Source organism: Lonchura striata, chromosome 37 (genome assembly GCF_046129695.1).
Source record: "Lonchura striata isolate bLonStr1 chromosome 37, bLonStr1.mat, whole genome shotgun sequence".
Taxonomy (NCBI): Eukaryota; Metazoa; Chordata; class Aves; order Passeriformes; family Estrildidae; genus Lonchura; species Lonchura striata.
Window position 1 is genome coordinate 1,969,422 of NC_134639.1, and position 23,739 is coordinate 1,993,160.

The 23,739-nt window shown below is 53.9% G+C and overlaps 1 protein-coding gene across 1 annotated transcript in view; it reads right to left on the minus strand.

Annotated features, from left to right (window-relative positions):
• The window catches only part of LOC110469521 (uncharacterized), a 612,305-nt gene that overhangs the window by 458,781 nt on the left and 129,785 nt on the right, over window positions 1–23,739 (minus strand). The window lies entirely within an intron of this gene.

Here is a 23,739-nt window from a genome sequence, read left to right on the forward strand (position 1 = left end):
GATATGCCACCTGCCTAGGTACATGGGATACTTGCAAAACAAGGTGTTGATAAGCCAATGACTGTAATGCATAGGCATCCTGCTACAGGGATAGGTCAGGACCAGCACCTGTAAATGATATGGGTAGAGGTCATATGTGTGTGTCTACACCTACAGGGCCCTTGTGGGTTCCCAGGAAGTGGACACGTCCTGTTTCAACACGGCTGCCAACACCTCTGCCGAAGACTCCACAGATGACAACTTCAGCTTGAGCCTATTCTACAGGAAATAAATTATGTTCTAAGGAACAAAATGATACTTTTGACTCTGATACTGTCAATTTTGTTGCAAGCTAATGTTTGGGCTCCTGCACAACCAAGAACAAACATATGGGTTACTTTAGCTAAGGTGACAAATCGGAGTGCTGTCTGTCTCTATCCTCACCTGGAAATCCATTCTCTACCTGTCTGGTAGGGATACCTGTTGACAATTGGCCTTGCCCTCAGAACACACCATCTTGTAAGGTGACAAATCCCCAAAATAATGTGGATAATTGGGATTCTTGGGTTCCTCACCTTCCCCCTGCTCCTCTTGAACCACAAGAGTTAGAGCTTTTGGGATCAATTCAAGCTGATGCATGCATTGTTTTTAATTGAACTGGTATGGAGCAACAAAATCCTGACAAGTATCCGGCATCAGTAAATTCCAGTCTCCCAATATATAGAAATTCTTCCTATTGGTGTAATTACACTTCAGCACATGTTTCAGTTTCTTCCAGTTCTCCACTGCAGCTACCTGCTGGGTACTTTCTCATCTGTGGAGATTGTGCCTGGTCTGGTATCCCTTCTAAACTCAAAAGAGGTCCTCGCACAATTGGTTGACTGTCTCTACTGACACCTACTATGTCCATGATATTACAGATGTACCGACAACATAGACAAAAAAGGATGACCCATGCATTTCAGAGCAATTGTAGGGATGATGCTAAGTTTTGGTCCACAGAAGCAATTGTTACTTCTTCTATATTTGTCCCTGGAGCAGAAGCAGCTAGATCACTTACACTGTTAAACAGACTAGGTTGTTGGCTTGCCAACATCTGCTGCATTATCTAGTCTCTTGTTGGATGTAGATTCTATTTGGCATGCTACTTTACAGAATCGTGCTGCTATTGACTTTTTACTATTGGCTCAGGGACATGGCTGTGAAGATTCTGAGGGAATGTGCTGCATGAATCTGTCTGATCATTCTAAGTCGATACATAAGCAGATTAGTGAATTGCACAGGCTTACTGCTCAGTTACAACAACAACATGGCTTTGGGTTAGATGACTGGATAAAATCATTAAGTCTAGGACCATGGTTTCGCTCTATCATTCAATATCTGATTATGCTTGGTTTAGTGATTTTGCTGATTATATGCTTGCTATATTTGTGCTTGCCTTCAGAGAGCTATGCACCAAATTGCCTCATCAGTCACTGATCAGGCAATGTTGGTGCAAGAGAAAAAGAGGGGAATTGTTGGAGAATGGTTGCAGGAGAGGGGTCATGGATCAATGGAACAGTTATTCATTGATACCTCTCTCTAAGACCCCAGAATCAGAATCAGCCTGTGTCTGGCCTGGGAACAGAGTTTGGGAAACCAGCTCTGTGTCTAGGCCTGGGAAACTGTACAAGGTCTGTCTAGGCCTGGGAAATAGAACAAGGTCGCAATGAGATAATAAGGACAGGCATAGCCTTGAAGATATGCTCTGTCCTTGGAAGGCATGACTTAGCAATGAGAACTTGGCTTGGAGAACTTAGCTACAGCTGTAAATGCACATAGGAGACATAAAACAAAGACCTTTGTAAACTTGACCAATGAGAGCTGTTGCTGACTTTGCTTGTAGCAAACCCTATAAAAACTGACAGGATTTTTGAAAAAATGAAGCTCACTTATCAATCATACTGATTGTGCTTCCCTCCGCCTGCGGCATCATTTAATGCCATCATTGAAATCCACGTGGCTGGCTCTGACCCCTCGGCCATCCTGTGGGTGCCCTGTGATGACACTCAGGGTGATCTGTTCCATAACCTTGCCAGGCACCGAGGTCAGGCTGACAGGCCTGGAGTTCCTCCTTCCAGCCCTTCTTGGGGATGGGCTCACACTCGTACCTCCAGTGCTCTGGGACCTCCCTGCTGAGCCAGCACTGATGGTAAATGATGGAGAGCAGCTTGGGGAGCTCATCCACCAGCTCCCTCATCCCCCTAGGATGGATCCCATCTGCTCCCAGAGAGACCTGTGAGCATTTGAGTGGCTCAGCAGGACCCCAGCTGCTTCCTCCTGGATTACAGGGGGATTGTTCTGCTCCCTGTCCCCATCCACCAGCTCAGATCACTTGTCCTGAGCACAACTTGACTTACTCTTGAAAACTGAGGCAAAGGGGTTAAGTACCTCAGCCTTTTCCTCATCCTTGGTAACCATATCCCCCACAATAAGAAATGGAGGTTGTCCTTACCATTCCTTTTGCCATAATGTAGTTATAAAAACATTTTTATTCTCCTTCACAGAAGTGGCCTGGTTAAGTCCTAATTGACCTTTCACCGCTCTAATTTGCTTTCTGCATGACCTAATGTCTTGGTTCGACAAGATAGGAGTCTGTGAAAGAGGGCAAAGCCTCCTGTGCAATGGAGAACGGCAAACCCCCCTCCCTCTGAATTACCAGGATCTTTAAATTAAAAGGCTCTCAGGCAAAGATGTGGGAATGGGAGTAACAATTCTTTACTAGGAGAAAACTAGACAACAATTTAAAAAGGAAAATGCAATTGGTACAAACAAAACCAGTGAGAAAGTCCAGAACCTGAGGAGTCGGGGTGCCCGTAGCAGTTCTGCTGGGACAATTGCTCCCCTTGCAATGGTTGATGAGTTGCAGCTGAAGTGGTGATCTTTAGAAGGGTACAGTTTTCCTCTGAAGATCTGGTGGCAGTGGGGCCGGTCTTCCTCTGCGCCGGGGTTGCCTCTGAGCTCCGCTGCCGTCGCCTCAGCGCGCTCCGGCTGCTTCGCTGTGAGTGCCGCCGAAGAGAGCTGCTTCTCTGGCAATCCCGCGAAGAGAGATCCAGCTGCCTCTCTCCCCAAAAGCTACCCCTTTTTTACAATAATAGAGTGCTTGGCTTCCCCCTCTGGGTGGGACCCCTCACAATGGGATAGTGTTATATTTACCAGCCTGGCAGTGAGTCAGTCAATAGTGTATAAACAAACCATTGCCTCTACGGGGCAAACCATTGTCTCTGAGAGAGATAACAAAAACCTGTCCAACCGGTTTGCCTTCAACAGATGGCAAATGGAATACAAGCTTATCTTACAACCCAGGACACCTAATAACATCCATAAACATGTCCTGAGTTTCCTGGTCCTCCCTCCCAAAGTGATGCATCCTAATTTTTCCCCTGAGTTCCTGGAAAAAGCCCCAAGCTCTGCCAATGCTGGTGCCTGTCACCTGCCACAGAGACCTGTGGCCCCGGGGGACTTGTGTGCCAGAGGACAGACAAAGCCAACGTGCCTTGGTGTCTATGTGATCCTTTCTGCAGGTGGCTGCAGGCAGGAGCACCGGGAGCAGCCCTTGGTATCTGTCAAAAGCTGTTGCTCCTTCCTAGAATGATTTTTGCTTGGAAGTGATAATCTGCAACACAAAAACACCATCCACTGTTGACTTCCAGAGGACAATGACATTCTTACAGAGATACTGTCAAGTTTCCTTGTGTCCTTCTGTTTTTTCTAGCTTTCCGGGAAAGAACATCAGCCCAGCATCTGATGCCCAATGCTCCGGTTGCTGCCTGTCTGGCTGTGGCCAGCAGCTCATGTCCAAAGACAAGTGGGTGCTGCCTTCTGAGCAAGGGAATGGACAGGCATGAGCAGAGAATTCCCCTGCTGAAGCTGGGAGGAACCTGGGGAAGTGCAGAAGATTGGGATAATGCTGGCATGAGAGAAGCCGTTCCGTGTCTCTGATGATGGTGCCAGCAGTGTGAAGGAAGAGCCAAGAGAAGCACTGGAAGCAGACACATCCTGCCGCTTTCTGCTGTTCCATGGACACAGAACACACTTGTTCCCATAGCTCCCGAAGGCTTGATGCAGGAAGAAAAACATTCAACAGAAGCACCAAAGGCCAGGGGGCTTTCGGCCACTTTCCCTTGCCCACCGCACGCTTGGGCAACTAGCCGAGTGCAAGCGCCCTGTCTTGGTTAGACAAGACAGGAGTCTGTGAAAGAGGGCAAAGCCTCCTGTGCAATGGAGAACGGCAAACCCCCCTCCCTCTGAATTACGAGGATCTTTAAATTAAAAGGCTCTCAGGCAAAGATATGGGAGTGGGAGTAACAATTCTTTACTAGGAGAAAACTAGACAACAATTTAAAAAGGAAAATGCAATCGGTACAAACAAAACTAGTGAAAGAAAAAAGTCTAGAACCTGAGGAATGCCAGTATCAGGTTTTGCTGGGACAATTGCTTTCCCTTGCAATAGTTGATGAGTTGCAGCTGAAGTGGTGATCTTTAGAAGGGTATAATTTTCCTCTGAAGATCTGGTGGCAGTGGGGGCCGGTCTTCCTCTGCGCCGGGGTTGCCTCTGAGCTCCGCTGCCGTCGCCTCTGCGCGCCGGCTGCTTCGCTGCGAGTGCCGCCGAAGAGAGAGAGAGCGAGAGCTGCTTTTCTGGGAATCCCGCGAAGAGAGAGAGAGAGCTGCTTCTCTCGGAGTCCCGCAAAGAAGAGGGAGAGCTGCTTCTCTCGGAATCCCGCGAAGAGAGAGTGAGAGAGCTGCTTCTCCCCTCTGGGTGGGACCCCTCACGGCGTTACATTTTTTCAGCCTTTCATTGAATCAGTCAAAGGTGTATACACAAACCATTGTCTCTGAGAGAGATAACAAAAAACCTGTCCAACCGGTTCGCCTTCGACAGATGGCAAATGGAATACAAGCTTATCTTACAACCCAGGACATTATCCACCCCTTATTCTATTTCCATCTGCACACCATGAAATCTTACACCCAGTTCTCTCTTAAGACTAAGTTTCCCTGTGGTACACAGCGGGTCTCCCCATCTTCCTGCATTACCCACCAAGTGTAACCAGGTCCTTGAGCAAAGACAATCCCACGAATGGGTTGGTCTTTGCCTGAGGTGGGATTAATCCAAACAGTTTTCCCTAAAATACCTTTCATATGTACTACAGGGACCTTATCTCCATCTACTGCGTGTAAGGGTTCTGACTGAGCAGGGCCAGCTCGATTGACAGACCCCCGGGTGTTGACCATCCAGGTTGCTTTTGCCAGGTTAATTTCCCAGTTTCTAAATGTTCCCCCACTGAGTGCCTTCAGGGTAGTCTTAAGGAGTCCGTTGCACCGTTCAACTTTGCCGGCAGCTGGAGCATGATAGGGAATATGATATATCCATTCGATACCATGTTCTCTGGCCCAGGTGTTGATAAGGCTGTTCTTGAAATGGGTGCCGTTGTCAGACTCAATTCTCTCAGGGGTGCCGTGTCTCCACAGGACTTGTTTTTCCAAGCCTAAGATGGTGTTCCGGGCAGTGGCATGAGGTACAGGGAAAGTCTCCAGCCATCCAGTGGTGGCTTCTACCATGGTCAGCACGTAGCGCTTGCCTTGGCGTGTCTGGGGCAGTGTGATGTAGTCAATCTGCCAGGCCTCCCCATACTTGTACTTGGACCACCGCCCACCATACCATAGGGGCTTCACCCTCTTGGCCTGTTTGATGGCAGCACACGTCTCACAGTCATGGATAACCTGGGAAACACTGTCCATGGTTAGATCCACCCCTCGGTCTCGTGCCCACTTGTAGGTGGCATCTCTGCCCTGATGACCTGAGGCATCATGAGCCCATCGAGCCAGGAACAACTCCCCCTTATGGTGCCAATCTAAGTCTATCTTTGACACCTCTATTTTTGCTGCCTGATCTACCTGCTCGTTGTTCCGGTGCTCCTCATTAGCCCGACTTTTGGGGACATGGGCATCTACATGACGGACTTTCACCGTCAGCTTTTCCACCCGAGAGGCAATGTCTTTCCATATATCAGCAGCCCAGATTGGCTTTCCTCTACGTTGCCAGTTGGCCTTTCTCCACCTTCCCAGCCAGCCCCACAGAGCATTGGCTACCATCCATGAATCAGTATAAAGGTAGAGCTTTGGCCACTTTTCCCTTTCAGCAATGTCCAGAGCCAGCTGAACGGCCTTGAGTTCAGCGAGTTGGCTCGATCCACCTTCTCCTTCGGTAGCTTGTGCAACTTGGCGTGTGGGGCTCCATACGGCTGCTTTCCACTTCCGGTTCATCCCTACGATGCGACAGGAACCGTCAGTGAAAAGAGCGTAGCAGGTCTCCTCTGCTGGTAGTTGGTTGTATGGTGGAGCTTCTTCAGCCCTTGCCACTTGTACCTGCTCCTCATCATCAGTGAGACCAAAGTTTTCACCTTCTGGCCAGTTCGTAATTATCTCCAAAATCCCAGGGCGATTCAGGTTTCCAATACGGGCGCGTTGAGTGATGAGGGCAATCCATTTGCTCCATGTGGCGTCAGTGGCATGGTGGGTAGTAGGAACCTTTCCTTTAAACATCCACCCCAGCACCGGTAGTCGGGGTGCCAGGAGGAGTTGTGTTTCTGTGCCAATTACTTCCGAGGCTGCTTGAACTCCTTCAAAGGCAGCCAAGATTTCCTTCTCTGTGGGAGTGTAGTTGGCTTCAGACCCTCTGTAACTTCGGCTCCAGAATCCCAGTGGTCGGCCTCGAGTCTCCCCAGGCACTTTCTGCCAAAGGCTCCAAGACAACCCATGGTTCCCGGCTGCAGAGTAGAGCACATTCTTGACCTCTGGTCCCGTTCTGACTGGGCCAAGGGCTACAGCATGAGCAATCTCCTGCTTGATCTGGGTGAAGGCTTGTTGCTGCTCAGGGCCCCAGTGGAAATCATTCTTCTTTCGGGTAACCAGATAAAGAGGGCTCACAATCTGGCTATATTCAGGAATGTGCATTCTCCAGAAACCTATGGCACCCAGGAAAGCTTGTGTTTCCTTTTTGCTGGTTGGTGGGGACATAGCTGTGATCTTGTTGATGACCTCAGTGGGAATCTGGCGCCGTCCATCTTGCCATTTCACTCCCAGGAACTGGATCTCTCGGGCAGGTCCCTTGACTTTGCTCTTCTTGACGGCAAAGCCAGCTTCTAGTAGTATCTGGATGATCCTCTCACCTTTCTCAAACACTTCTGCCGCTGTGCTCCCCCACACAATGATGTCATCAATGTATTGCAGGTGTTCTGGAGCCTCACCCTTTTCTAGTGCAGCCTGGATCAGTCCATGGCAGATGGTGGGGCTGTGTTTCCACCCCTGGGGCAGTCGGTTCCAGGTGTACTGCACGCCCCTCCAGGTGAAAGCAAACTGAGGCCTGCATTCTGCTGCCAGAGGAATGGAGAAAAACGCATTAGCAATATCAATGGTGGCATACCACTTTGCTGCCTTGGACTCCAGCTCGTACTGGAGTTCCAGCATGTCCGGCACAGCAGCGCTCAGCGGTGGAGTCACTTCATTTAAGCCACGATAGTCCACAGTCAATCTCCATTCTTTGTCAGATTTGCGCACAGGCCAGATGGGGCTGTTGAAGGGTGAGTGGGTTTTGCTGACCACCCCTTGGCTCTCCAGCTCCCGAATCATTTTGTGGATGGGGATCACGGCATCTCGATCCGTCCGATACTGCCGGCGGTGCACTGTCGAGGTCGCAATTGGCACGCGTTGTTCTTCCACCCTTAGGAGTCCTACTGCAGAGGGGTTTTCTGACAGTCCAGGCAAGGTGTTCAATTGCTTAATGTCTTCTGCCTCTACAGCGGCTATTCCAAAAGCCCACCTGAGTCCCTTTGGGTCTTTGTAATATCCGTTCCGGAGGAAGTCTATACCTAGGATACACGGAGCATCTGGGCCAGTCACTATAGGGTGTTTCTTCCACTCCTTCCCAGTCAGGCTCACCTCAGCTTCCACCAGAGTCAATTGTTGTGATCCCCCTGTCACACCAGCAATGGAAACAGGCTCTGCCCCCACATGTCCCGATGGTATCAGAGTACACTGTGCACCAGTATCAACTAAAGCATCATATTTTTGTGGCTCTGATGTGCCAGGCCATCGGATCCACACTGTCCAGAAGATCCGGTTTTCCCGTGCCTCTCCCTGGCTAGAGACAGGGCCCCTCTAACACTGGTTATCATTCCTTCCCTGGGCATACATACTAGAGGTCCCTTCAAGGGGGTCTGACAGATCGTACCCACAAGCTTGGTCACGGGAGGTTGAGGCTACCTTCACTTTGGTGGAACTCCCCCGGTTAGAGTTTCCCTCCTTGAGTTGACGGACCCGTGCTGCCAGGACAGAAGTGGGTTTCCCATCCCACCTCCCCATGTCTTCCCCATGGTCACGCAGGAAGAACCACAGATTAGCCCTTGGGGTGTACCCTCTCTCTCTAGCTGGGGATTGTTGGGTGCTGATTCTGGGGCCTGTGACTCTCACGGGTGCTGTATTAACCTTCCTTATCTCCTCCCTCATCTCCTCTTTAAACTCCTTAATCACAGCTGAGATATGAGCCTGCATTGGGCCATTAATCATACTCTCATAATTCCTAAGTTTGTTGGCAACAGAACCTATTGTCTCCCGGTGGGTGTCAGCATTGATCGTTGCAATGAAGGTGGCGTATTGAGATGGCCCAAGATTTGCCAGACTCCACAGCATTTGTCCTGTACACCTGACCTTGTCAGGGTCATTATTGTGTCGTCCATCCCTCCCAAAGAGTACCTCCAATACTGCCACTTCTCTCAGCTGTTGGATCCCTTCCTCGAGGGTCTTCCAGCGCATTCTATGATGGTGCTCTTGCATTCTCTCTCTGTGGATAAACCTCTCCCTGACACTCATTAAGAGCCGCTCCCAGAGAGAAAGGGACCCTGGTTCCCTTACAAAAACCTGATTTATACCCGAGTCCTGGGTCAAGGGTCCCAAGTTCCTTGCCTCACCACCGTCCAGCTGCACGCCTGTACCCATAAGATCCCAAACCCGGAGTAGCCAGGTAGCATAAGCCTCACGCCCTCGTCGCACAATGTCTTTATGCAGATTGCGAAGACTTTCGTACGTCAGGGACTCGGTGATGATAGCAATCTCTGGCTCCCCTGTGGGTTGTGAGGTTCCTCCATTCCTGTCCCTATCTGCAGGGTGCTCTGCTTTCACCTTAGACTTCCTTGTTTCTACCGGGGCCACTGCTGCTGACCGTGACTGCCCTTGTGGTTCAGCTGGAACCTGGACAGTTGTAACATTAGTGGGTTCCACAGCTGTACTATTAGACTGTCCCTCCTCAAGGCAAAGGGCCGGTTTCTCACCAGCTGGGGAAATGCACTCCTTCAGCATCTCTCGTATCTCCTTAACCAGAACCCTCACCCAATCTGGGCGGTTCATTTCTGAGGTGGGCTGTGGGGCAGGGTCAGGCTCTGGAGCAGCAGCATCTCGAGTCTGTGGTGTAGGTGTGAGGGTAGTTATCCAGGTTAATCTTCCCTTATCTCTGAATGCTAAATATAACAGGACTATCAGCAACACCACCCATTGTATGGTATCATTAGCACTTATAAAGGATCTTAACCCTTTGAGAACTGGTGGAGCAGACCCGAAAAGATGGTTAAAAGGTTGAGAGAAAGTTTGCCCAGGTGCTATTTCCTCGCAGTAGGTACCGTTATTAAAGTAACCCCAAAAACATACAGTTAACGTGTGATAGCTATGGATCCATGTACCTGCCTTCCAGAGGAAATTAAAGATCCATGAATTCCTCACCCAATTAACCCAGAAGCCAAACTTGATAACAGACACCGTAGCCTTAGTCATAGGACCCATTTTTAGATAAGGGTCTGCAAATGGGAAAAGTATAGCTACGATCACATGCCACCCAAACCAAGGTAAACTAGACCACATGGTGATGCTGAAGATGTTTTTACACACAACAAAACCAAATTACTTAAGAACTGTTAATCCTTTTTCCCTCTCAATGCCCTCGGGCCTCACGTTGATGCGCCAAATTCTGTCTTGGTTAGACAAGACAGGAGTCTGTGAAAGAGGGCAAAGCCTCCTGTGCAATGGAGAACGGCAAACCCCCCTCCCTCTGAATTACGAGGATCTTTAAATTAAAAGGCTCTCAGGCAAAGATATGGGAGTGGGAGTAACAATTCTTTACTAGGAGAAAACTAGACAACAATTTAAAAAGGAAAATGCAATCGGTACAAACAAAACTAGTGAAAGAAAAAAGTCTAGAACCTGAGGAATGCCAGTATCAGGTTTTGCTGGGACAATTGCTTTCCCTTGCAATAGTTGATGAGTTGCAGCTGAAGTGGTGATCTTTAGAAGGGTATAATTTTCCTCTGAAGATCTGGTGGCAGTGGGGGCCGGTCTTCCTCTGCGCCGGGGTTGCCTCTGAGCTCCGCTGCCGTCGCCTCTGCGCGCCGGCTGCTTCGCTGCGAGTGCCGCCGAAGAGAGAGAGAGCGAGAGCTGCTTTTCTGGGAATCCCGCGAAGAGAGAGAGAGAGCTGCTTCTCTCGGAGTCCCGCAAAGAAGAGGGAGAGCTGCTTCTCTCGGAATCCCGCGAAGAGAGAGTGAGAGAGCTGCTTCTCCCCTCTGGGTGGGACCCCTCACAGCGTTACATTTTTTCAGCCTTTCATTGAATCAGTCAAAGGTGTATACACAAACCATTGCCTCTGAGAGAGATAACAAAAAACCTGTCCAACCGGTTCGCCTTCGACAGATGGCAAATGGAATACAAGCTTATCTTACAACCCAGGACACGCCCTTTTTCCCCTCCTCTTCATTGGCCTGAAGAATCTGGGCACTAAGAGAAAGCTCCTGGACCTCCGGGTATGACAACAACCATTTATTAATGCTACTCTGGGGTGAAAGGAAGGGCTTGCAGAGGGCAGTTGTTCCTCACAGGCTCAGGTGGCCCCAGCAGACGCAGCGTGGCAGATCAGTTCTCCACAGCGCTGCAGCAGAACAGCCAGCCACGGCGGCACGGGAAAGGCCGTGACTTCCAGAGCCAGCGGAGTTGATCCTGCACATTCTGGAGTCGGGAGGAGGGAATGGCCTGTACAGCTAAATTGATGTACAGGGTTTGAAGGGCCAGGCATGAGATGGCAGGGCTGGCGTCATCCGCCAGGTCCTGAAGGGCTGCGAGAGAGAGGAAAAGAGCCACCGTCAGAGCTTGCATCTGCAGAAACATGGGGAGACCCTCCTTCCACATCCATGCCAGGCAGCTCTTGCCATGGCCTGGAGGAAGCAGGAGACAAGAAGGGCGAGCTGGAAGGTGCTGGCCACGAATGTGCCACAGGCCCCCGAAAGGTCTGTGTGCTGTGCCCATGCTGTCCTTGGTGCGTGCCGGGCCAGGGAAGGCAGCTGCCAGCGGCAGCCCCCGCTGAGAGCCCGCTGGCCTCACTCACCCCTGCAGAGGATGCGGAACTCTTGCTGCTGTCCTCTGAGGCAGCGCCCGGCCATCCCTTGGGAACAGAGAGCGTGAGCTGGCTTCAGAGCCACAGCTGCCGCCCGCGGGCGCTGCCCGGCCCGAGGCCACACGGGCTCCTGGCCCGGCAGGGCTCAGCCCGGGCCCCTGGCGCATCCTGCCGCCCCAGGGCACGGCTGCCAGAGGGCGGCGGCAGCGCCGAGGCCAGGCGGGGCTCCAGATGGCTGCGCGCGGATGCTGCTGCCGGGGCAGCAGGCGGGGCTGGGGCCGAGCTGCGGCGGGGCGGGGAAGGAGCCGGGCTCGTGGCTCACCCATGAACCTGACGGCCGCCTCTCGCAGGGGCTCCTGTGGGCTCTGCACGTAGGGCAGGGCCCGGCGCAGGTGCTCGGCCGCTCGGCTCCTGTCCTCTGCCAGCTGCAGAGAGTGGCGGGGCACGAAGGGAAGGGTTGGTGCGGGCCCTGCCCCTCGGCCGGGCGCTCCCTCCGCCCGGCGCCGCTCCCCCTGCCCGCACAGCGCCGAGGCCCGGCCAGCAGCCGCCGGCGCCGGGCTCTGCAGGGAGCAGAGGGCCCGGCGAGCCGCGGTGCCGCCCCGCGGCAGAGCCCGGCTGCCTCGGGGCTCCCTCAGCACCGGCCTTGGGGCCAGAGGAGCCTGGAGCAGAGCCCGCGCGGCCGAGGGAAGGCAGCAGCGTGTGGGGCGCCGGCCGGTGCCCCTGCGGGCAGCACTGGGCAGGGGCCGCAGCTGCCAGGGCACAGACTGGGCACCGTGGGCAGGCGGCTTCTCCAGGCCGGGGCTGGGGCTTCCGGGCTGTGCTTACCAAGCGCTCGGCAAAGCTCCACATCTGATCCGTTTTCAGCAGCTGCTGAAGATCCCTTCTCTTCAGGAACCTTACTGCAGAAAGCAGCGTTTCCCGAGAGGCCTACAGAGCGGCAGAGAGCCGGAGATGGCACCGCAGCCCAGGGCACAGGAGCCACGTCCCCGTGCCAAGGCCAGGAGGGAGCTGGAGCCCATGAGGAGGAGCCAGGCTGTGGGGAGACAGCTGAGCCCCCTGCCATGGGGACCCCGGCGCCCAGGAGCCCTCACCTGTGCCACACGCCAGTTCTCATCGTGGCAGTTGAAGAAGAGTGGGAGCAGGCTCTGGCTCACAGGCTTCTTCAGGGGCTTTTTTCCCTTGGCCACCACCAAATTCATCACCTCTTGGAAGAGGCAAACGGAGAGCAGCTTCACAAGGCTGTTGTCCTGTTGGAATGGAAGCAAAACCCCTCCACACCAGCTGCTTCAGGCCCCCCTGTGCACAGGCACAAGGCACCGGGCTTCCAGGCGGCGCCCGGTGCCCGTGGCTGGGGGCACAGAGCCTTACATTGTCAAAGAGTTGCCAGAGCGCCTCAGCCAGCTGCAGGGCAATGGGGCTGGCTAATGCAAGGTCTTTGTTGCAAAGCACAGAGCTGAGAACAACGATGGTCATCTCAACAATGTCTTCATCCACAGCCCGCAGGAGTTTGCCAAGGCTTTCAGTCAGGCTGTACATTCTTTCGTTCTGTGTGGAAAACAAGGCTGGGCAACCCCACGCTGCTGCTGCTGCAGGGCTCAGAGGCCGAAGGCCTGTCCCAGAGTGCTCAGGCAGCTGAACAGCCACCCTGGAGAGCTGGGAGCAGCTGCCACAGCTCCCAAAGCCCAGCCAAGCCCAAGGGGCTGCTTTCCCCAGCCCCACGCTGCCAGCACAGCTTCAGCTGCTGCCTCCTTCTCACCATCGAGGGGTCCTGGCTGAGCACCACGAGGCCTCTGAGCGCCATGCGATGCATCTCTCTGGACTTGCTCTGCAGGTGCCTTGTCATGATCTGCAGGACGTTTTCACCATATTCACTCAAGTCCAGGCAGTCCAGGACCTGAAAGGCACAGAGCAGTGACAGGAGTGCCCAGCTGGCAGGAGCTCAGAACTGCACAGGGCTGAGCCAAGGCAGCAGCACAGGGCACCATCCCAGGCAGCTGCAGCTACCAGAGGGCAGAGGCGTGGGAGGCAGCTGAGCGAGGCAGCGCTGGCCATTGGGCTCACCTCCACCAGGAAGGCCAGGGCGGGCAGTTCCCAGTCTGAACTGTCTTGGCTGAGTAAGTCAAAGAGGCAGGATGCCATGCTGCAACACCAGATGATGGAGACACGGCGCATCTCCCTGGTGGGGAGAAAAAGGCACCATTGCTCCTGAGCTGAGTGGCCAAACCTCTCCCAGGGCTGACTCACAGAAGTCTGGTCTTCTCCCGAGCACTCCCGAGCACGGGTGCTTTGGGAGGCAGCTGCTCCAGGGCACCCTCCTCTCCCAGCCCATTCCAGTCTGCTCATCCCTTCCTTGGGGACAAGGCCCTGCCGCCCATGAGCACAGGGACTGCATGGGGTGATCTGGGCACAAAGGAGAGGGGCGGTGGGGAGAATGAGGTCTCACCTGGCCAGCAGACCCACTGCATAGTGGTGGGTGTTGGCACAGAGCAGTGTGTCCCAGGCACACCTGCGTTCCATTGCTACCACCACGTCCTCGTACTGCATTTGGCAGAGCAGGGCCTTCAGGGTCTGCAGTGCAAAGCTGTGTGCAGAGCAAAGCCCAGGTCACGCTGGGAGGCCTGGCTCCTGCCCTGGGAGCATGGCAGGGATGGGGAGACTGGGAAGACTGGCATGGAGCACCTGTTGGGGTGGGCGGCAAGGCTGTGTTGCTCCTGGCATCTCTTCCAGAAGGTATCCACCTCTTCTGGCATATTCAGAGTGCTGATGTAAGCTTGGAAGAGCAGACGCAGAAAGAGGTTGGGGAAATACTCCAGCACTACAGGTGGGCACCAGGTCAGATTGAAGAGCCTCCACAGTGTCAAGGTTGCCTGCAAGAAATAAAACAGCCAGAGACAGTAATCAGTGCCAAGACATGCATGTGGCATGGCCCCAGCCTGCGAGGGAGAGGCCAAGGGAGACACATGGGGAGCAGCCAGCCTGGTGCCCCAGAACCTTGCCCCCAAGCCAGGTTTCAGCCCAGCGCCTGAGGCAGGGAGATGCAGCTGGGGGCAGGGCAGAGAGCTAGCTGCTGGAGAGGTGGCCTGGGGGCTGGCAAAGGCCACTTCCAGAAACTCACAGCCAGGGCAAAGACCCCTGTGCTGTCCCCATCGGAGGTGTACACGCTGTCCTCTGGCCAGGAGCTCAGCACATCGAGAAGGATCTGCAGCGCCGGCTCCGCGGTCCTGCTCGAGGACATGATGGTCCCCCACATGATCACGGCAGCTCTGTGGGGCCAGAGCTCTGTGTCAGGGGGGTCTCAGCCACAGCAGCGTGGCCTGGGCAGCTGCAGGGGCCTGCACTGGCCCTCAGCCCTGCCTCTGACTCCTGGCCCTGGCTGGCAGCAGCCAGCCAGCCGACGTGGGTCCAGGCCCTGAGGGGCAGGGAGGGAGCATGGCAGCAGGCTCCGGAGTTGACATGCCAGGACTGGAAAACAGAGGGGCCAGAGGCTCCTGGAACTCTCCACCTGTCTGTCAGGGACAGGCTCTACGGGGTGGGGGGGCCGGTGAAGCCTAAGGCCTCAAGGCAGGTGGGGATGCCATGCCTGTCACACGATGGGGCCCAGCGCAAGAGAGTGATCAGCACGTCACAGGGGTATTCCTTGGTCAGCTCCAGAAGGGCCTTGTCCAGCCTGTGCTCAGCAGATTTGTTGGCCGTGAGCCACCGGTGGATGTACCTCACCATGGCTGGCACCTACAGAAGGCACAGGGAGACTTGGAGAGCTGCCAGGGCAGCAACTTGCCCAGCTTCCCCTGAGGAGTGCTTCCCTTTCCACCACATTGGACTGGACCTCACAGGCTGAGGGAGCCCAGCAGACCCAGCAAGATGTGCCACACCATTCCTGGGGCAATCAAGCCCTTGCCCCTGACTGCTTACTTGCTTTGCATTGGAGACACCCTTCTCCACCAGCAAATCCAGCATGGCAGCACTGGTCTCGGCACTGAAGAGGTGAAAGCTTGCCAAGATCCCAGTGCCCACACCTGTGGTCTCTTCCTGCCTAATGCACGTGATGAATTGACAGATGGTCTGCAGGAGAAGAGCAGGAAGAGAGGGAGAATGCATGGAGTGCTGCAACCACTCGGTGCTGGGCTGAGCAGTGCCAGCAGGCCCAGCCCAGGTGGGGATGGCCGTAGGTACCTGCGCTGTTCTGCGGAAGCGGCCATGGGCGGGTTCCTGTTCTTCTGTCCGGTCCAGGGCTGCATCTGGTAAAGAGCGAGCACGGCCAGAGGTGCTGAAAGGCTGCAGGAGAGGCCAGAGAACACAGCCCAGCCCTGTTCTCTCCTGGCAGGGAGAGCCTCGTGATGCCCCAGGGATGGAGCTGCCATGTGGTCCAGCCCCAGCCCAGCTTCTGTCCTATCTATGGGCATGTCCAAAGGGATGGGATGGGATGGGATGGGATGGGATGGGATGGGATGGGATGGGATGGGATGGGATGCTGCCAAGCTGGCTGCAGCCACCAGCCATGCAGCCCAGCAACCCAGCTCTGCCACTCACCGTCCTGCAGATGCTTGAATGGCACCATCTCTTCAGTCTTGTGCACTGAGGCAGCTCCAGGGCCTTCTTCCTCTTCCTCCACCCAGGCCAGCTTGGGCACTCTTGGGGGTCTCTGCTCCATGTCACTGATTGGATCTGTGGCTACTTGCAGGAGAGATGCCTCGGAAAACTCCAAGTTAGCAAGTCCTGCTTTTGTGCCTGCACGGCACCTTCAAGACAGAAGCCTCAGGAAGTTTCAGGACAGCAAGTCCTGCACTCTGGTCTCGAGGGCTCCTGCCACAAGGACAGGAGACTCCTGTCAAGGATTGTGCTCTGGCCTCGAGGGCGCTGGTGGCAGGGATGGGAGATGCCTCCAGGGCACCAAGTCCCACGCTCTGCCCTTGAGGGCACCTGCAGAATTGAAGCCTAGGAAGGCCACGGATCAGCAAGTCCTGTGGTCTGGCCTCGATGTCAGCTGCAGGAATAACGCCTCAGAAATCTCTGGGTCAGACACGAACGAGTGTGCTGTGCGGGGGCTCCTCACAGCACTGCTCTGTCCTGTCCTGTCCCGTCGCGTGCTCGGAGCACTCTGGCATGGTCCTGTCACTGTCAGCTCCTATGTCACCACGTGTCACAAAGGTCCCTTTGACACACTGTTCCATGCCATAGTGACCATGCTGCAGCGTGTCACAAAGGGCCCCTGCACACACTGCCCCCTGCGCTACGGCCGCCCCTGGCCCACCCAAAGTGGCTCAGGTTGGAAGGAATCCCTCACCCCAAGTGTCTAAGACAGCCCAACAGGGTCTTTAGGAACGGCTCAAACCATCAGCAAATGCTGCCCTGCTCTGCGGGCTCAGGGCAGCAGAAGGAGCCCCCAGGGCTGCCGACGCAGCCGTGCTGGGAAGGGCACGAGGCCTTCCACAGAAGCTGGCACGGCCTCCTTGGGACACGTCCCAGCCCTTGGCCATCCTAAACCCGTGGGTGTGGCACGCACAAGGAACTGTGGGCCAGGGCAGGAATGCTGCTCTGAGCCCTGGGGCCCGGGGAGCGCTGACACCAGCAGGTGAGGCAGAGTCCCTGCCCAAGCAGACCTGCCACCCCTGAGCCCTGGCAGGGTTGGTGCCGTGTCCTGCCCCAGAGACCTGTGCCCCTGGGGGCTTCTGTGCCAGAGGGAGCCAAAGCCCAGGTGCACTGGGGGCTGTGCTCCTGCCTGCAGGGGCTGTTAGCAGGAACACCTGGAGCAACTGCTGGCAGCGCTTGCTCTCTGTCAGAAGCTCTTACTCCATGCTGAAATTATTTTCTCATTGAAGTTACTGCCTTCAGCACAAAAACACCTTAGCGGCAAAGGCACAGAAAAATCTGGCAAGGAAGAATCCTCAATTCAGGAAAGCTTTACATCCCATTGTTCAACTCAAGTAGTTCCAAAACACTGCAAACTTCCCAAATTATTTTGGATGGCCTGAGGAGGTGAAGATTTGGAATTTTGCTTCCCATCTCAAAGTAGCAACTCATTTGCCTTAACCTCATCCATTGAGGGTCACTTTACAGAACATAACACTACACAAAAAAAGGGCAAAACCAAGGACCATTCTTTGGTTTGCAAATGGTTTTCTATGAAGGGATGATAATATCCTAGGTCTCTTAAGGATTAAAAGCTCTCAAGAAATGAAAGTCCACAGAGTGGTACAAAAGTAGCTCAAACAAATGAGTAGATGGCAAAAGGGCTAATTTCCCCCTGCTGGAGATATCTAAATGCCCAGTAAAGTACAGCTCTCCCCTCTTGTTCCCTTCAGCAGAATCAGGACCATGAAAAGGAAAAGTCACAAATATTCTTTCTGCCCTCCGTAACCAAAGCTGTGCCAAAGCACAGATGCTGCCTTCAAAGTGACTCTAATTCCAGCCTAGAGCTCTCACCTCCCAGAAAACTCCTTCCTCAACACCCCACTAACACCAACCCCCCCCAACTCCTGCACAGAAGCCCTCAACACCCCGTCAGGGGCCCCAGTTGTCCCCATCCCTCTGCAGAGCTTTCCCACCCTCCAGCAGACGCCCTGGTTCCCTGCACATGCCGTGGGATGGCACTCGGGAGGATCTGCACAAGGCCTTCCCCTGAAGCAAGCTCAGGCTGCCAGGCCTATGGATCCTGGATCATCCTTCCCACCAAGCCTTCCTGTCATGGCTGTTCCATCTGCACCTCAGGGCTCAGCTCAGACTTCTCCACTAAACCAGGAGTGCTGGTAAAGGATGGAGAGCAGCCTGACAAGCTCTTTCTCCAGCTCCCTCTTTACTCTTGGGGAGGTAGAACATTCCACAGGAAAGCAACTGATGCCACAAGGAGAGGGGTGGCCTCAAGCACCTTTGGCAATGAAACAAAGCCTTTGTTTGACATAAGTAAGCCCAAGCAATTCCCAAAAGTAAACAGGTAATTAGCACAGCCATACATAAGTACTCAGCACCAGTTAGCATAAGAAAAACCTGGCAGGCCTAACTTGACCTGAGAGTGACTTGACAAAAAGTTTTAGACAGTGTACCAGAAGAACTAAGGGCAAGTGTGGAGTCAGCCCTGTGCAGGGAAGCCATGAGGAAGACTTTGTGCTGCTTTAGGGCATCGAGACCACTCCTGGCCAGTGCCTGGACATCAGCTTCAAGGATAGGAATCTGACCCAATATATTTCCAACCCCCTGCCTATCGAATCGCCTCAGCACTGTAAAGATGGATGGTATGTTTGGTACAGTTCCTGCATCAACCCACTGAAATTTATACGTGGCGGAGGAATATTTGAGTGGGGTGCAGATCCCCCCCTCCCGCCAGGTCAATAAAAGAGCTTTTGGCAGACAGTGCATTTGCCTGCCAATTTCTTTGAATGAGGGAGACCCCTCAGGACTGCTATATCCTGAGGGAACACCATTGGCCTTGACCTGTAGGCAGCTGCACAAGCTTAAAATCTGCTGCCTCAGCTTAAAGGACTTCTCTTGGCCAGCATCCTGACGTGGATGCAGAACTGCTGTGAGGCACTGCTGGGACCCAGCAGGACAGGACTGCCTGTGTTGTGTCCACATAGCACCCCTCACACAGCCAGGGTCATCCCGAAAACAAACAAATGCTCAGCTGTCAGCAGAGGGGAGCAAGGAGCACTGGGCTCCTCTCAGGGTATCTCAGCTGGGCTCGCTCCACAACACGCCCCCATTGGAAGGCCTGCTGGCCTGCTGATGCCCAGCTTCCAGAAAGGCCTACCTTGTTCTCTCCAAGATGCACAGGGAGAGCCAAAGAAGCAGAGCAGGACATTTGGGAAGAAATCCTTCCAAGCCTTTTCTGAGGCCAGGGACACCCCAAGATCAGCCAAGACTCTCCATGCTGCCTGGCCCACCCAGCCCAGCTCTGTGCTGGCCCTGGGCCACAGCAGCTTCCACCAAGCAAGGGCAAATGCATGTAGCCAAGAGTTGAAACATAGCAGACAGGGAAGATGTGAAAAGTGTGTGCGTAAAGGCCTGTTAATTCACAGCTCTCAGAGAGAGCTTTGGGGCTCCCAGCTGGACAGAGATGCTGCTGCTCACACCTCTGTCCAAAACAGGAGATCACACCTTGCTGCAGGTGCTTGGGTCGGTCTCTGCAGGTCGAGGCAGATGCCAAACCTGCTCTTCACAGCCTTCTCCCTTGCCCTGCCCCTCTGCCAAGCACAACATGCCTCAAGGACTGAAAGGACCCCAGAGAGCCAAAGGGGGACCCTTGCACCTGCCTCACTGGGAGCTCCCTGGGAAGCACTGTCCTTGAGAAGCAAGCCCCTTTCCTCCAAAGGCATTTCCCCAAATGTGTATCTTTCCTGGGGAACACCAACACACTCTTAAGAAAAGCTGGCGAGGCTGAACGATCTCCAGTCCTCTCAGGACAGGCGCTCCAGCTGTAGCCCGTATTCCCCCAAGTGTGTTTCCAGGTGGAGGCTCAGAGGTGCAGCTCCAGGCCCTCTACAAACACAAGCTGTCCACTGCCTCTTCACCTGCCTCAACTCCAGCCTGTGGTCACGACAGCAAAACCAGGCTGTTCCCAGCCAGAGCCCAGAGCCCTGTTCCTGCAGGATGCTCTTGTCAGCACCTTCCAGGACTCTCCGCTGTGCACGCAGTGCTTTTCATGCCCACTCTCAACAGGCCTTGGAAGGCAGAGCACAACCTGGCTGGCTCTGCCACCAGCACACCCCAAAGACAGGCAGAGGAAGAAGCAGCAGGTGTTGTTTTGCAGCCATACCCAGGAGAAACTGGAAGGTGCCCTCCCTCTGGTCTCACTTGGTTGGCTTTCTGACTGGCTCTGAGGCTGGGGCTTCCATTCCTTGGTTCTGGGGACCAGAACCACATCTGGGATCCCGGCACTGCCTGACAGCGCTCCAGGCTCTGGCACAGTCTGAGTTTCGGGCACCGTGCTGCTGCTTCATTTGCTCTTAGGCACACCCAAAGCTCTCGGTTAAGCCCAGATGGTCTCTGGTTCTGCCCTCTCCAGGGATTGCAGCTCCCTGCCCAGGCATTGCAGCTCACCCGGCCAGCCCCTGCTGACTGCCCACTGCCCTCATTCACACTCAAGGAGGTCTGAGATGAAATCAGAGCACCCAGACAAGGATAAGGCCCTTGCCACCCACGGGGGAGCCAATAGTTGAGATCATCACCAAGTCCCTGACGTACAAAAGTCTCTGTAATCTGCACAAAGACATTGTACGACAGGGACATGAGGCTTATACAACCTGGTAACTGCGTGTCTGGGACCTTAGGAGAACAGGCATGCACCTGGATGGTGGTGAGGCAAGGAATTTGGGACCCTTGACCCAGGAGCCAGGTATGAATCAGATTTTTGTAAGAGAGCCAGGCTCCCTTTTCCTGTGGGAGTGGCTTTTAATGAGTGTCAGAGAGAGGTTTGTCCACAAGGAGAGAATGCAGGAGCACCACCATAGAATGTGCTGGAAGACCCTTGAGGAAGGGATCCAACAGCTGAGAAAAGTGGCAGCATTGGAGGAACTCTTTGGGAGGGATGGACAGCATGATAATGACCCTGGCAAGGTCAGGTGCACAGGGCAAATGCTGTGGAGTCTGGCAAATCTAGGGCCATGTCAATGCACCACCTTCATTGCAACGATTACTGCTGATACCAACCGAGAGACAGTGGGTTCTGCTGCCAACAAGTTTAGAAATTGTGAGAGTATGGTCAATGGCCCAATGCAGGCTCATGGCTCTGCTGTGATCAATGAACTCAAAGAGGAGTTTAAAGAGGAGATGAGGAAGATTGGAGATTGATTGCATTATTGTGCCTTGAATGAAGGGACTCCACCACTGAGCGCTGCTGTGCCGGACATGCTGGAACTACAGCACGAGCTGGCAGCAAGGTGGTACACCACTATTGGCATTGCTAAGGCGTTTTTCTCCATTCCTCTGGCAGCAGAATGCAGCCCTCAGTTTGCTTTCACCTGGAGGGGCGGGCAGTGCACCTGGAACCGACTGCCCCAGGGGTGGAAGCGCAGCCCCACCATCTGCCATGGACTGATCCAGGCTGCACTGGAAAAGGGAGAAGCTCCAGAACACCTGCAGTACATCGATGGCATCATTGTGTGGGGGAACACAGCAATGGAAGTATTTGAGAAAGAACAGCGCATCATCCAGATTCTGCTGGAAGTCAGCTTCGCCATCAAGAAGAGCAAAGTTAAGGGACCTGCCCAAGAGATCCAGTTCCTGGGAGCAAAGTTGCAAGACAGACAGAGTCACATTCCCACTGAGGTCACCAATAAGATCACTGCAATGTCATCACCAAGCAGCAAGAGGGAAACACAAGCTTTCCTATGCACCATTGGCTTTTGGAGAATGCACATTCCCGAGTACAACCAGATTGTGAGCCTTCTTTACCTGGTCACCCACAAGAAGAACGATTTTCACGGGGGCCCTGTGCAGCTGCAAGCCTTTGCCCAGATCAAGCAGGAGATCGCTCATGCTGTAGCCCTTGGCCCAGTCAGGACAGGACCAGAGGTGAAGAATGTGCTGTACTCTGCAGCCAGGAGCAATGGTTTGTCCTGGAACCTTTGTCAGAAGGTGCCTGGGGAGACTCGAGGCTGACCACTGGGATTCTGCAGCCAAAGTTACAGAGGGTCTGAAGCCAACTACACTCCTACAGAGAAGGAAATCTTGGCTGCCCATGAAAGAGTTCAAGCCACCTTGGAGGTGATTGTCATGGAAACACAGCTCCTCCTGGCACCCTGACTGCTGGTGCTGGGGTGGATGTTTAAAGGAAAAGTTTCCTCTGCCACCATGCCACTGACACCACATGGAACAAAAGGATTGTTCTGCTGTCCTTCGTAAGAGTAAATGTTGTTCTGTTCTCCTGTCCTTGTCACAGTGCTCACCCTGCATGAGATGTGTCTGCAAGCCCTCCAACCTCTGGGCTTGAGGAGGGCAAATGTTCCTGGGGGAACAGGGATGGGCCAGCTGGGCTGGACTGACCCAGGGGATTTTCCATTCCATGTGACACCATGATCAGCAATCAACTGAGAGAACTGGTGACAAAGGGGATAGAGGATTAATTTCTGTTTGAAGATATTTTTCTTTCAAAGCAGCACCTACACACACAGAATCTTATCCTGCCACAAGGTTGTCAGACATTTTCTGCTGGTAGGCAATTTCCTGTGGATTTGCTTTTCTTCTGTTAGTGTGTCTTGCTGTGCTTTTTTTTAGTTGGGTTTGGAGGGTTTTTTTGGTCGGCTTTGTTTTTTTCCCTGTTGAACTGCCTTTCTTCTCATGCATACAATTTTTCTCCCTTTCCTTATGGCTTGCTTGGCACCTGATTGCAAGACAAATTTACCCAACTCAGTCATCTTGCCCAGTTATGTTTAGCAGTCACCATTAACTAGATGAGTTCAGTCACAGACTCCCTGCCATTTGGCAGCATCCACAAAGTATTGAAAGTGCATTTCATGTCCTTGTAGAGATAATAGAAATAATCCACAGTGGTGGTCAAGGGCTGGTCACTGAGGGATGTCACCAGGGCCTGGCTGCCAAGAGAACTCTGTACCATGGATGACATTTGACCCTCATTGTTCAGCCACATTCCCACCCACCCCATGTTCCACTCCTTCAGCCCGGCTCTCTCCAGTCTGGCTCTGAGGAGACCACAGCAGACCCTGTCACAGGCCTGCTGAAGCCTGGGCACACAACATCCCCTTCTCTTCCCTCCCACGTGGGTTCTGCAGTCCCTGCCTTGTCCTGCCAGTGCCTGGAATGGCTGCAGGAGGATTTGCCACATCCCCTTCCCTGCTGAGCCTGACCTGTCCGTGACTCTCCCAGTGCCCCTCCCTGCCCAGACTGGTTCCATGGCTGCCCTTCCCAAGGGCCCAGGACCCTCTGGGATGGCTCTGGCCTTTCCAGGGGGTTTGAGAGAGGTCCCACAGTGACACTGCCCAGCCTTCTCAACAGGCCTGACACCAAAGGCCTTTTCCACATCCCTCAGTCCCAGATCAGTGCCCAGAACACAGCACAGCCTATCCAGGTCCTCAGGGTGGTTCAGAAGGGAGGCAGCAGGGTTTTCTCCCCACAGACCCTCACTCCTTCCAATGTCTCTCTGTGCAGTCCATGGATGCCCTGAGCATTTTGTCCTGGAGCCTCCCTGCCCAGGATGTTTGTCTCTATGCTGTCCTAACCACAGCCCAGCAAAGAATTCAGGTGGTTTCCCCGAGGATGTTACTCTCAGAGTAAAATGGCCTCAAGGCACTGTTTGTGCCACTGGAATTGTGCCACCCCCAAGTGCTGCTGATGTTGTG